The sequence below is a fragment of the Pinus tabuliformis genome, chromosome J (genome assembly GCF_031772625.1).
Source record: "Pinus tabuliformis cultivar Carrire ecotype Pingquan chromosome J, CPIR1, whole genome shotgun sequence".
Lineage (NCBI taxonomy): Eukaryota > Viridiplantae > Streptophyta > Pinopsida > Pinales > Pinaceae > Pinus > Pinus tabuliformis.
In genome coordinates this window covers 693,888,343-693,903,489 of record NC_142295.1, presented here as the reverse complement: position 1 = coordinate 693,903,489, position 15,147 = coordinate 693,888,343, and the positions used below count along the sequence as shown (strand labels likewise).

Here is a 15,147-nt window from a genome sequence, read left to right as displayed (position 1 = left end):
GTAAACCCTTGCATACAAAAATGAGGGTCATGATGAGTCTCCATAAAAACTCAAAAGGGGTAGCTAGACGAGGCACAAACATATTCACATATGTTATGGCTTTGGAGGCCTGAGGCAAAGGCTCTGTCATTTATATATACACAAGCTTTGAAATTGTCAAACGTGCGGGAGCTTAAAACCCTAAGTCTTAGAGGAAATTGGGCCTTGAGCCTCGTACGCCCATGTGGCCGGGCACCATGACCAAAGGCTAGATTGATGTGGTTTTAGAGCCATCGATCTCATAGTAGAGTTTGCACCATTGGATGACAACAAAGGTTTCAAAGGGAGCTCGAGGAGGAAGTTCTGGGATTAAATCCCCAGGATGACGTGGCTTGTGGGCCCATTCATGCGTGAACCCTTGCGATGAAACAAAGACCCCACAACCTCTACGCCACTTCAACAATTTGAGACTATGAAGTCACCTCGACGATTAGAGACTGTGATGTCACCTCAATGCTTCTACCTTGGTGAATTATCGAGGAGCTCAGTTCAATCCTGTCGGGATATGATTCCAAAGGTGATGTGGCAGTGGTGGAGCCCAAGCACACAGATGTGTGGGTAAGCGATGAACACGTAGGAGGAAGGGTCCACGATGGAGGTCAGAACTCATGTGATTGGTTGAACGCTCCCCAATAGATTGGCGTGGTGGTTTGGTAAAGTGGGGTTGCACGTAACCCTAGAGGTTCTTCCCCGACAGTTTCAATAGGGACTGCAAAGGAAATCTCTAAGATTATTTTTCTGGGATGAGGTTGAACAGGGGGGGCCCACACGACTGATGGAAGGACCGAAAGGGCGAGGTTCACCTTTGTATATATTATATACGAGCCATTGGAAAGGAAGGTCGTGCCATCAATGCATGCTTACGCATTATGATGAACGAGTCAACAACAAACACAATTATGACTTGGAGGGCCATGCGAGCACCATGTGGGGACCACATGGGAGACATGTGGCCAGTCTCGATGACATGGCATGTGGCTATTGGTTGAGTCTTTGAAGACTTCTATCTTTTGATTTGTAGGTCAGATCGAATTGAAACTTCTACCGTTGGAAAGGTCCACACGAGACAAACACAATGGTATTGTCCATTTTAAGTTTTAAAGAGTTAAAGAAAAATTTAGACCTCATTTCCGTAACCAAAACCTTAAAAATTGTGTTAGCTTAGTGACATTTCTTTCTACCATAATGGTAACTATGGGTGATAATAGAGGTATATTACAAGGTAGTTGGATTTAGATATAAAGGTGAAAACATTTGACAAAAGGTGAAATTTGCTCCGACATAAACTAGTAACCAATCATTTTAAATGACACGATAACCATGAATAATAGGACATTGCTGTTTTAACACCAAATTATGTGAAGTTTTGTGAGCTTGAGAGAAAGTAAAATTGAAAAACCCAATGTTTTGATGGAACAGTGTTCAAAGTTTGAGGGGCCTTTGAGACTGGCGTTGAGTGAATTTGAGAGTAATTTCAAGTATATTCACTCTCATAGCATCGACACTGAGACTGAGACTTTGAATTCGACAAAGATATTTACACTCCAATAGCCATTGCCGTTTCAGTAATTTTAATGATCGGTATTACCAGCACAGTTTTGAAAGCCTGGCGTTTATTGATTATTTTATTCAACTCTTCTGGAATGCCACTAAATAGGAAGACATATCTTGAAACCCCACATGGCTTGCCACACTGTTATCCATAATATCAGATTATCATTGCTTCTGCAATGTCGTTAGCGTGCTCTTTTCAAACCTGTAGACGTCATGGCATGCAAATTCATATCGTTACGCGCTTATTTCATCATCTTAAGCAACACTACCCACAAAAATTGAGAACAAAGCCGATGAATCGAACACGACACAGAGGCATTAATGTGGATTCCAACGCTGCAGTCTACGCTTCTGTGTTAGAAATTTATACAAATATCGAAGCAGTGGGGCAAGTTCATGCCCGTATGATCACAGATGGATTTGAAAAAGATACATTTTTAGGTTCCAAACTTGTTGACGTGTACTCCACGCGAAGAACTGTCGAGAATGCGCGCCAAGTGTTTGATAGAATACCCCAACCAAATATTTGCTTATTCAATGCAATGATTAAAGCATATGCCAGAAATGGCCTTTTCGAAGACACTATAGCACTTTATTATGAAATGCAGCGTAGTGGTATAGAGCCAAACAGGTTTACATTTCCGTATGTGCTCAAGGCATGTGCTGCATTATCGTCTCTGCAAGAGGGCAGTGTGATTCATTATCACATTTTGAGGGGTGGGATTGGCGGGGATGTTTTTGTGGACGCTGCTCTGGTAGACATGTATTCAAAATGTGGGAGCATGAAGGATGCACGCCAGGTGTTTGACAGAATGTCCGTAAGAGATGTGGTTTCGTGGACTGGAATAATTGCAGGGTACGCCCAGAATGGATGTGCCAGTGAGGCCTTGATGCTGTTTCGGCAAATGCAAGCTGCAGAGATGTCAGCTGACCCAGTCACGGTGGTGAGCATTCTATCCGCAATTTCACATCTAGATGCGTTGCAACAAGGTAAGTGCATTCATGGTTGTGTAATTAAGAAAGGATTTGAGTGTAATTTATATGTGGGAAATTCGCTTATAGCTTTATACACCAAGTGTGGAGGTTTGGAAGATTCAGCTTTAGTGTTTGACAAGATGTCTAAAAGAGATGTGGTCTCATGGAATACAATCATCTCAGGGTATGCCCAAAGTGGGCACTTGGACAAGGTCCTCAAATTTATTAATCAAATGAGGAATGCAGCCATAAAACCCAACTTGGTTACCATGACAAATGTGTTACTCGCATGTTCTCAGGTGGGAGCCGTACGACAAGGGAAGTGTATCCATGGTTTCATAGTTAAGAGCGGATTAGACTCAGATGTTTTTGTAGGGACTGCCCTTGTAGATATGTATGCCAAATGTGGGATTATGGAGATGGCACGTCAATTGTTTGACAAAATGACCGTCAGAAATGTGGTCTCATGGAGTGCAATGATTGCAGGGTATGAACAAAATGAGCTTGCAATTGAGGCTTTGACTATTTTCAGTGAAATGCAACGAGCAGGTGTGAAACCCAACTTGGTCACCATGTTGAGCGTGATCTCAGCATGTGCTCAGTTCGGAGCTTTGGAACAAGGAAAGCGGGTGCATGATTATTTGATTAGCAATGGTTTTGAGTTGGATGTTTCTGTGGAAACTGCCCTGATAGACATGTATGCAAAATGTGGGAGTTTAGAGATTGCTCATTGGTTATTTGACAGAATGTCAGAAAGAAATGTGGTTTCATGGAGTGCAATGATTGCAGGATATGGGACACATGGGCGTGGAGAGGATGCCCTTGCACTTTTTACGCAGATGCAACAAACAGAAATAAAGCCAAATCATGTGACCTTTGTTTCTGTTTTGTCTGCTTGTAGCCATGCAGGGTTAGTTGATGAGGGTTGGAAATATTTCCATTCCATGAGTCGAGATTATGGCATCAAGCCTAGGTTGAGGCATTATGCATGCATGGTTGACCTTCTTGGCCGCGTTGGATGTTTGGATGAAGCACATGACTTTATCAGTAAGATGCCATTAGAGCCAGATGCTCGAGTTTGGGGGGCATTACTTGGAGCCTGTAAAATTCATCGCAGCATCGAGCTTGCAGAACGTGTGGCAGAATACCTTTTCAAATTAGAACCTGATAATGTTGGATATTATGTGCTTCTGTCGAACATTTATGCAGCAACAAGAAGGTGGAATGATGTAGCCAAGGTGAGAACATTGATGAATGAAAGGGGATTGAGAAAAATGGCAGGATGCAGCTTCATTGAATTAAATAACAATGTTTATAAATTTCACATGGAAGACAGGTCACACCCTCAATCTCAGGAAATGTATGCAATGTTGGAGTCCTTGGATGGGAAGATGAAGGAGGCAGGATATGTACCAGACATGGACTCTGTGCTACACAATGTTGACGATGATGTAAAAGAACGAATGCTGATGAGTCACAGTGAGAAACTCGCTATTGCTTTTGGGCTTATCAACACAAGTTCTGGGACCCCTGTCCGAATCACCAAAAATCTTCGTGTCTGTGATGACTGCCACAATGCAACAAAGTTCATTTCTAAGATTGTGGATCGAGAGATTATTTTGAGGGATGCACACCGTTTCCATCATTTCAATGATGGATTGTGTTCTTGTGGGGATTACTGGTGATGGCACTAAAAGCAGATAAAAAAAACATAACCTTGTACGACTATATTATATTCATATTGCTTGTCTGGCAATGTTCTCCAGTTCAGAGACTTAAGGCATACTGTAGCGTATGGAGATATGGAGTAATAATTCAGTAATGCAAGAGGACATCTTTAGACGGACTGGGTGATTAATAGCATTATATTCCAGTCAGAGCTAAAGTCAGGAACTGGACAGCAGCATACATGTCCTTGATAGTATCCAGTTAAAGCGTGGAGTCCTTATTTTTAAAGTGCATTTTTGTATGTCAGGCAACGTGGTCCATTTTATGATTTATCATGTCAAGGCACCGTAAGAACAAAGTGAATGGTGATTTGCATCAATGCAACCAGGTGTCGGAGATTCAGAGCAAAAACATACGGAAAACGATGTTGACTCCATTTTAGGTATGAAAATATATGGAATTTTGTATATATGTATATAGATCCACAAACTACAGGGGGAGCCACCGAATGTTTGTTAGTGCCCAATTATCTTCAAATGCAAGCTGAGAAGATCTGCAGTTTTCAAAACGCAAGCAGTAACTATCATAGATCTCAATTTTTGATTCAATAGGACTCTGCATAAATGTGTGATTCGCAGATGTTGAGGGGAAGAGTGGATCAGGTATAGCAGGGATGAAACAAGCTGTAGGATTTTGATTGCAGAATATTGAGCAGAAGTTTGAACGTCTTAGAGAAATTCTAAGTTCACATGGTACGGACATCGATTTTCAAACAAGCATAAGGCTTGAGAGTAATTTTGAATGTTGGCCCAGCTATTTCTTGGTGTGGACTTTTTCCTTCCAGACAAAACATTGTGGGATATCTATGGGATGCTTGTTCACATTCATGGATGGGCATTTCTAGTAAATCCGTTGGTGTAGAGTAGTGTGTCTCACAGAAGGGGATTCAACCAAGGACTTTTTGTTGCTGAACAAGTGAAATGTTTAGCAACATTGGTGACAACTGGCTGAACCAGTGTTACTTGGGAGAGGGAGTGAAAGCGGGGAGTGGGAGCGAAAACGGGAGTGGGATCAACATTTTCAGAAGCTCCCAGTTTGGAAGCAAATCTTGGAGCGTTTTAAATATAATATATATATATTTTTATTTTTTTTATATTTTGATACATATATGTCAACCAAAACATGTAGAATAACGAATTAAATATAAAAAACATAAAAAAACATAGATTGAACCATATAACAACAATCATCTAGAAGTTATAATCTTCATCAACCATGTCCACAAGTTATTAACATAGTAACATACAACATATTGAGTCTCATGATTTATCAATCTTAAAGTTTCAAGCTTTCAAAATTCACAATATAACATTTATCATCATTGATCACCAAAGTTGTACTTGGAAGCTAAGTGTAACCATTACAACAAATAATATCTAACATGAAATGAAATGTTATAAAATGAAATGAAATGAAACAACTTTCAACTTTCATGAAGCGTCATATTCATAATTCATTACTAATGAGTTATAATTGCCAATTTCAAACTTAAATTGTCATATATTGTTTAAAAAAATATCATAATTAATATGAAAGAGTCAATAGTTATAAAAACTACTAGAAACTAGAAAAGGGAAGTAAATCTATTATCTATTTCTTATGCTTGGGCCTCTTGCTACCATGAGAAATGTCTAATTTTTTAGTCTTGTTGGAAAATCATGATCTTTGTCATTAATATCACCCTCTAAGCATTAATATCCAGAGGTATCTTTGTCATTACCCCTGTATTTGTATAGGGATTTTTGTCATTAATATCACCCTCTAAGCATTAACATAAGATAGAAAAAGCATAGCATGTCAAGTCAAGATTTTGTTTGAGTGATGCGTACATTTTAAGGAGGGTCATGATAGAGGAGTTCGATAACCAATGTCACTAACATCAAGGTACATAGAGGGATTGGTGCTCTTGATTAAATACGAGTTTCATACCCTAATACATGACAAAATTCAATAGAAACGTTGCAATCCCCCAATCCTGAAATCCTGAAAAACTGATAAGTTTGTTGGATTTTGAATGAAATATAAAATTCTACTTTCTCCCTATGAAATCCAATGAGGCCGGAACCACTCTCAAACATCCTGAGTTATTTCATGGTAATGTTAAAAATTGAAGTAAAAAGATGAAAATGAAGATTAAGGAGAATGCCACTTTTACTTTAAGAATATAACATTACCATGAATAGCATATCAATACTAGGGACATAGACTTGATCATTAAGCTGTCCCACTCAAAAATTATTTGTTTCTTTAAAAAAAAATTGCATTTCGAACATTACTACAATTTTTTTTTGCAAAAAAGGCAAAACGCTTCCGAAAACGTCTCGAAAAGGCAGGGAGTGAAATTTTTTTAGGGAACGCGCTCCCGAAATCGCTCCCTTTTCGGGAGCGATTTTGGGAGCGCGCTCCCAACCCACTCCCGAGTCGCTCCCGCCCAGAGCGCAGATTGGGAAAAGGATCGAGAGGGGGGAGCAGGGGCGCTCCCTCGCAACACTGGGCTGAACTAATCCATTGGGCTGTAGACACACCTACGCCTATATATATACAAACAACATTTAATGATTTGAAAATGAGATCTTAGACTAATATTAAGGTAATTATAGACTCATGTGCAGGGTTTGCCTACATTACTTAGTGCAATAGATCGATAAGATTGCGAATAATATAGACAATGAAGTAGTTAAAGATGCATAACAGACACACACACATAACACAACAAGATAATCAAGGAGTTCACCAAAAACTCCCGAGCTACATCTCTTGGTCCAACCTTCATTGGTGACCTCTCTATTATGTCTTCAAGAGCAAAGTTTTACAAAAGTGAGCTCAATTTGAGTTTCAACACAACATATATAAAACAACAAGAGTTTACTTGAATTCCTCAAGTCTCCCTGAGTACACAGACTCTCCCTCTCCTTCTCTATCTCTATTTCTCTCTGTCTCAGCATTGCTTGCCTCTGTCTCTGTCTTTCAGTGGCGTTTAAGCCAATTAGCGTTGTCTGTTTGTTTCATCTTCTGGACTCTCTGGCTTCCAGCCTCTGTCCGTTCAAACCCCCTCTGAGCGTTAACCAATCACGGCGTGACGTCTTCAAGGACGGTGGTCACCTGTTCTGCAATGGAAGGAACCATCGGCGCTTTAGAAATCCCCAAAACAGTGGTTCTCTGTTTACACAGAGAAATACACAAAACACGGGAAAATCCACCCAAACGCGGTCTATCAGACCTGAAATGTTATCAATTCTGTCCCATAATCCCTTCGGATCCATCTCTGGGCGCTATCGTAAGTGATCGTTGATCCAATGGTTATCATTGATTTCAGGTGGCTTATGCGCTCGAAAATTACCCACCCGAAAAGGTTGGTTTTCTCTCTCCGACGCTTGGCCACGTGGCGGCCAGCGTATGGGCTTGGGCGAACCCGGCCAATACCACTTATCGCCTAAGGCCCGCCCGAAATCCCACTCATTTCAGAACTCAAAACACATCTCGCTGTGTCTAAAAACTCTTTCGAGTCCATTATATCGCCCAATTTGCATTTCCTTTGTTTTTCGTTTATTTAACGAAAACACTAATTTACATTAAAAAATGCCTTTTTACGGAACTCAAAAGATATATATTTCTACCCATAAGACCTGTCGGGTCCGGCTTTATTGCAAGTCACGTATGTATTAGCACCGCTACTCCGATGCGACACTACGATATCGCAATCGTATATCGCATAGTCCTCGGGCCTTTGTATAAGCGCTCCCTTGTATTTTGCCGATGCGATATCACGGTTAACCTGGGCCATCGATCTGCGTGCTTGATCGATGGTCCTCGTTGACTCGCGCTAATTGCAATCACAACTTTCATATGGTAGCCTCCGCTTGCCCTTGCCGATTGCGATATGCCGATCGGATTTAGACCGTTGATCAGCCAGATCCGACGACTTCTGTGCATCGTCTTTTGACCTCAGATATCTCTGTTTTTCACTGTTTCTTCATGTTTTTCGCTCCCGATAGTGTAATCCGCCATTTCTAGAGGATCATCCTTTGCGATAGCTTTCGATTTTTGAAGACTTAGAGGGTTTCTAGAATTCATTTTGGATCACGTCTTCCCACTAAAAAAGCTTTTGGACCACCAAAAGTTGGTTTTTAAGCATCAATTAAGTGAGGATATAGCTTCATCACTTGTCCGCTCTCTATCCATCTTGCACTGCTTGGTTTTGAACCTTTGAGTCCAATTTTCAGGTACTCAACATCTCCTCTGCACGTAGTTCTCACCTTCCTGTCCAGAACTGTGTCTTCTAGTAACTCATTGAGATATTCAGGCAACAGATCATCAATAGAAGGCAACTAACTTTGCTCTTCGGGATCTTCAATCAATGAAGGTCCATATAGTCTCAAGTTCTCTACATTAATGACTGAATAGATATGCATATAGGCTGGCAAATCAAGGCGAAAAGCATTTTCACCAATTTTTTCAAGTATCTTGAAAGGCCCATACCTTATTGGCTTCAGCTTCTTACCTTCACCTTGCATTTTGTTTTTACTGATGTACAACTAGACTTGATCACCAACTTGGAAGCTATGCTCAATTCGATGCTTGTCATGTCCTGCCTTGTACTTGGCTTGGCTTCTCTCCCATTGTTCTTGCACTGTCTAGTGAATTTCTTGGATTTTTTCAATAAACTTGATTGCTTTGTCCATATCACTGTGTCCAACAACTACTATGTCTTTACTAAAGACAAAATCCAAGGGAGACTTTGGTGTAAAACTAAAACAAGTTTCAAAAGGAGATCTCTATGTAGAAGAGTGCTTGGCACAGTTGTAAGCATGTTGCACATAACACAAATGTTCATCTCAAAGCTTGGGATGCTTACTGCAATAGCCCTTGAGCAACTGGATCACTGTCATGTTGACCACCTCTGTTTGGCCATCTGTTTGTGGATGAAATGTCGTGCTCTTCTTCAATCTGGTGTCCATCAACTCCCATAGACCTTACCAAAACTTCCCAACAAATCGGGAATCTTGATCATATACAATAGAAGTGGGTAATGAACCCATAGATGCTGAAAGAACAACTTTCTTGTTTGTTGAGCTATAATCTGCTTGTTACAAGGTATAAAATACACATTTTGCTGAACCTATCCACAATAACATATAAATAATCATGACTTTTCTAGATTTTGGCAATCCCCCAACAAAGTCCATGGAAACACTTTCCCAAAGATGAAAATGAATTGAAAGTGGAGTGTACAAGCCTAATTTTCTATTACTGGGCTTGCTTTTAGCACACATGGTACACCCTTTAATATATCTAGAAACTGTTTCGTGCATTTTTGGCTAATAACAGAGCCTTTGCAGCTGTGCAACTATTTTACTTACACCAAAATGACCTGATATTATAGAAGTATGTGCTTCTCGGATTGTGTTAACTCTTTCAGTTTGAGGAATGCATAACTTTCCCAGATGATATAAGAGTTGGTCTTTAACATGATAATCCAATTCTTCTACATGTTTTCCATGACTTAAAGTTGCATATACATCTTTAAAATCTACATCTTGGGCATATTGTTCACTGTAGCTTTCATGCAATACTAAGTTATGCTTAAGTATAGTAGATGCATTTATGATTGGTCTTGATAACATATCTACAACCTTATTGTGTATGCCCTCCTTATATATGATGACAAGATGAAACTGTTGTAGAAAACCCATCCACCTATAGTGTCTTGATTGCTGCAATTTAGTTTGTGAGTGTAAATATTGAAGTGGGTGATGATCTGTATGTATAATTGTTTCTTTGCCTGTTAGGTAATGTTTCCACTTTTTCACACTTTGTACTAATGCATACAATTCTTTATCATATGTGGGATAATTAACTACTGTAGAAGTAAATGTCTCAGAATGATAACATATGGTTTTACCGTGTTGCATCAACACTGCTCCCATGGCATAGTCACTGCATCTGTTTCAATCTCGAATTGTCGTTGAAGATCTGGCAGTGCTAATACTAGTGCTGTACTAATTTTTTCTTTGAAGGTGTCGAAGACTTTCTGCTGTTTTCCTCCCCACTGAAACACCTTGTTCAATCCTATTAAAGCATGTAAAGAAGCTACAATCAAGGAAAAGTTAGCAATAAACTTTCTCCAATATTGTGCCGCTCCTAGGAAACTCCTAACTTCTGTAGCAGATTTGGGTTTAGGCCAGTTCACAATGACTTCAACCTTAGAGGGATCTATCTTCAATTCACCACCCCCTACAATATGACCCAAATAATTTAAAGATGTTTTCCCAAATTCACATTTTGATAACTTCACATGGAGATGTTCTCTTTTCAAAACAACTAAAGTCTGTTTTACATGCTTCAAATGTTCTTCCTATGTTTCACTGAAAACAAGAATGTCATCTAAATATACAATTACAAAACCATCAATAAAAGGCCTGAGTACATCATTCAGAACTCTCATGAAAGTGGCAGGAGCATTAGTTAAGCCAAATGACATAACTAGCCATTCATACAACCCTTGCTTTGTCTTGAAAAAAATCTTCCATGCATCTTGTTCTACAACTCTGACCTGATGATAGCCACTACGCAAGTCCAACTTGGAAAAGTAAACTGCGTCCTTTAGCTGATCTAATAGATCATCAATGCGAGGAAGAGGATAATGATTCTTGATCGTTATTTTATTCAGTGCCTGTAATCAATGCACATCCTCCACAAACCATCTTTATTTCTCACCAACACAATTGGAGATCCACATGGTAATGTGCTTGGTCTTATGAACCCTTTATAGAGCAGCTCCTGTACCTGCTTCTTGATCTCTGCATTCTTTAAAGCAGATAACCTTTTATACCTGTGGTTGTGACTGTTGTTTCATCACCTGAGTCTGACCCCAAGTCTTTCTGAATAGTAGCAACAATCTTCTTCTTCTTACCACCAAATTTCTTGGGTTTCAGCGCTGGATGCAAATACCAACAGTGTTCATCATCGTGTCCATCCTTCTTGTAGTGAGTGCATGAAGGTTTGCCTTTTTGTACAGTGTTTGTCTTCCTCTCCTTCCATTTCTGCTTCTTCTTTTCCTTGTTCTTGCTTGCAGAGGGTTTTGATGATCCCCCAATCTCTAGGTTCACATTTTTGCCTCTAGCCTCTAGATGTGTAGCCTGGACTGATACATCATCTACGCTAGTGGGGTTAAACATGAGAATGGTGTGCTTCAAATAGCTATGTAGACCACCTATGTACTTCAACAAAGTTTCCAGTGAGTCTAGAGAAATGCCTAGAGTTAAAGCTCTTTTTTTAAATTCCTAGGTATAGCTCTGTACACTTTGCCCCTTTAATTGGCGAAGTGTTTGCCAACTCATCATTGCTTGCTGCATATAAGCTAGTGGATAGAATTGTTTTTTAATGGCAGAAACAAATTCATTCCAGGTATAAAGAATTTTACCATGCTTCTTTAAATCAGCTTGTGTCTTGCCTTCCCACCACACTAGTGCAGTTCCTCCAAGGCGAAGGCTAGCCAGTTGAATCTTTCTCCTCTCTGAATCGATGTTCTACACCCTGCAATATACATCAATCTGTCTAATCCAGTTATCTAGCTTTTCTGCATTTAATTCTCCATCATAGATTAACAAATCAAACTTTACATCTAATTTAATCAAAGATGTTTTCTTCTTTTTCTTTTCAGGGCTAGGAGATGAGGATGATGGAGGTGATGGTGGAGGAGATGATGGATGAAGCTTTTCCCCTTTGCCCTCTGGGGCATCTAGAGAAGGTTCCTCTGCTCCCTTGTTTGGTTTGGGTGTCGAAGTGCTTTCACCTCGACCCTTCTTGAATTCTCGATACATCTCTTCCACCATTGCTGTCATGGTCATGAAACTGTCTATGAACTGAAATTCTGATTCCAATGGGACTTGTTCTGCTATTCTCCTCCTAGGATAGACTCTTCCAATTTGTGGATTATCGTCAACAAGCTCTCCTTCTCTTAGTTTGAGCTTTGACCTAGTTAGCATTCAAAAATCTAGCACAAGCTTGTCTAACCTTAGCAAACCTAAAGCTCTGATACCACTTGATCTGAAAATTAGATCTTAGACTAATATTAAGGTAATTACAGACTCATGTGCAAGATTTGCCTATAATACTTAGTGCAATGGATTGATAAGATTGCGAATAATATAGACAATGAAGCAGTTAAAGACGCATAATAGATACACACACATAACACAACAAGATAATCAACGAGTTCACCCAAAACTCTTGGGCTACATCTCCTAGTCCAGCCTTCAGTGGTAACCTCTTTATTATGTCTTCAAAAGGAGAGTTTTACAAAAGTGAGCTGAATTTGAGTCTCAACACAACAGATATAAAACTGCAGGAGTTTACTTGAATCTTTCAAGTCTCTATGAGTACACAGACTCTCCATCTCCTTCTCTGTCTCTAATTCTCTTTGTCTCAGCATTGCTTGCTTCTGTCTCTGTCTCTTAGTGGCTTTTAAGCCAATTGGCGCTGTTTGTTCGTTTCATCTTCTAGGCTCTCTGGCTTCTGGCCTCTATTCGTTCAAACCCCCTATGAGCATTAACCAATCATGGCGTAACGTCTTCAGGGATGGTGGCTACGTGTTCTGCATCGGAAGGAACCATTAGCACTTTAGAAATCCCCAAAACAGTCATTCTTTGTTTACACAGAGAAATACACAAAACACGGGAAAACCCACCCAAACGCGATCTATCGGACCTGAAATGTTATCAATTCTGCCCCATAATTCCTTCGGATCCGTCTCTAGGCACTATCTCAAGTGATCATTGATCCAACGATTATCATTGATTTTGGTTGGCTTATGCACCCGGAGATTACCTAACCGAAAAGGGTGGTTTTCTCTCTCCGGTGCCTAGCCACATGGCGACCAGTGTATGGGCTCAGGCGGAGTCCGGCCAATACCACTTACCGCCTAAGGCCCGCCCGAAATCCCACTCGTTTCCGAACTCAAAACACATATCTCTGTATCTAAAACCCTTTCGAGTCCATTATATCACCCAATTCGCATTTCCTTTGTTTTTCGTTTATTTAACGAAAACGCAAATTTACATTAAAAAACGCCTTTTTACGTAACTCAAAAGATATATATTTCTACCCATAAGACCCGTCGGGTCTGGCTTTATCACAAGTCACATATGTATCGGCCCCGCTACTCCGATGCGATACTGTGATATCGCAATCACATATCGCATAGTCCCCGGGCCTTTGTATAAGCACTCCCTTGTATTTTGCTGATGCGATATTGTGGGTTAACCTGGGCCGTCAATTTGCGCGCTTGATCGACAGTCTTTATTGACTCGCACTGATCGCGGTCGCAACTTTCATATGGTAGCCTCCGATAGCCTCTACTTGCCCTTGCCGATTGCGATATGCCGATCGGATCTGGACCGTTGATCGGCCAGAACCGACGGCTCCTGTGCACCATTCTTTTGACCTCGGATAGCTCTATTTTTCACTCCCGATAGTGTAATCCGCCATTTCTAAAGGATCATCCTTTGCGATAGTTTTCAATTTTTGAAGACTTGGAGGGTTTCTAGGATCCATTTTGCATCATTTAATGAAACTCAATTCAAGATCTCTAATTTTTAACATCTTATTATTATGTGTTATTACTCATTAACATATGTATACATAAGCTATATACAACAATACAATGTATTAAACGTTAAATTAAAACAACAACACCCAAAGAATCTACTAACCTTGAATTGCTAAGAGAAGTGTGTTGCTTAGTTCAGAGATGGATAAAAAATAAGCTCTTAAGTTGGTAAGGGAAATTGACCCCCTGCGAAATATATCATTCCATTAGTTAGCACCCAAGAATATCTTCATTGAAAGAACCCAAAGGTGTCTAGTTAACTTTAAGGAAAGTGCCATTGCACATCAGACAATGCCTCTCTCTTGGAGTTAGTGCTTTGCTAAGTAGATGGATGATGGTGGTATTTAGGCTTGGAGTTAGAGCTTTGCTAAGCACATGGTGGTATCACTCAATGATTCAAGGTTTCAATTATAAACTCTCGGGAAATATGATGCCTTAAATTTGCAATAAAGAACGTGATCTGCGATGATTAACACTTCTGGGACAAGACGTGCGAAAGTTGAGAATGGCTTTTAAGGAATCACTTTTGTAGCGGCTAGGGTTTCCCTAGCTTTTGCCACATTACTTCAATATGGAGCAGTGGAGTTTTCTGGAGTACAAATCTCTTCAGTTGAAGCCTGTGGATATTCTGGCTGACCTTGTTTGCAAGTTTGTTGTCAAATGCCTTGTCTTTCTTGTGCTCTATGACATGATTTGTTCACTAGCTATAGAGGATCTCTATGCCCGCACATAGATTGGTTGGTGTCTTGCTTTTATTGGTGGTTCCATTAGTTGGCCTCTTAAATGGTGGTCCTCCTATTCCGATGTGGAAGCTTGTGTTTCTTTTCTCAATGGGTTTTTTTCAGTTGGTTAGAAATGTTTTGAGAAATGCAGATTTGCAAAAGTGGTGGAAGCCATTCCCAATCTTGACTTGGGGCTTTCTATGACGAAAAGGAACATCATTAGTTTGCAGGAAAGGGACTTGGTAAGTTACATGCCTTTTGGCCCAGTCCTAACTCCATCATGGATTGGATTTCTAAAAGTTGGGGAGATCATTAGTAGATTGTTGCATTATATTGTGGAAAGGATTTTGAGGACATGGATCTAATCTTCAAATCTGGCCCCTACTTCATTGACTCCAAGGGAATGTTTCTTACCCACTAGACTTGACACTTTAACCCTAACATGGAAATTTCTTTTGCCCTTGTTTGGATTAGATTGCTACATCTACCCATTATTTTTTGGGGTGATAATATTCTTAG

General features: G+C 40.1%; 1 pseudogene; it reads left to right on the top strand.

The window, feature by feature from the left end:
* The first annotated feature begins 1,423 nt into the window (after positions 1 to 1,423).
* Positions 1,424 to 5,018, top strand: LOC149228707 (pentatricopeptide repeat-containing protein At3g12770 pseudogene; annotated as a pseudogene).
* The last annotated feature ends 10,129 nt before the right edge of the window (positions 5,019 to 15,147 follow it).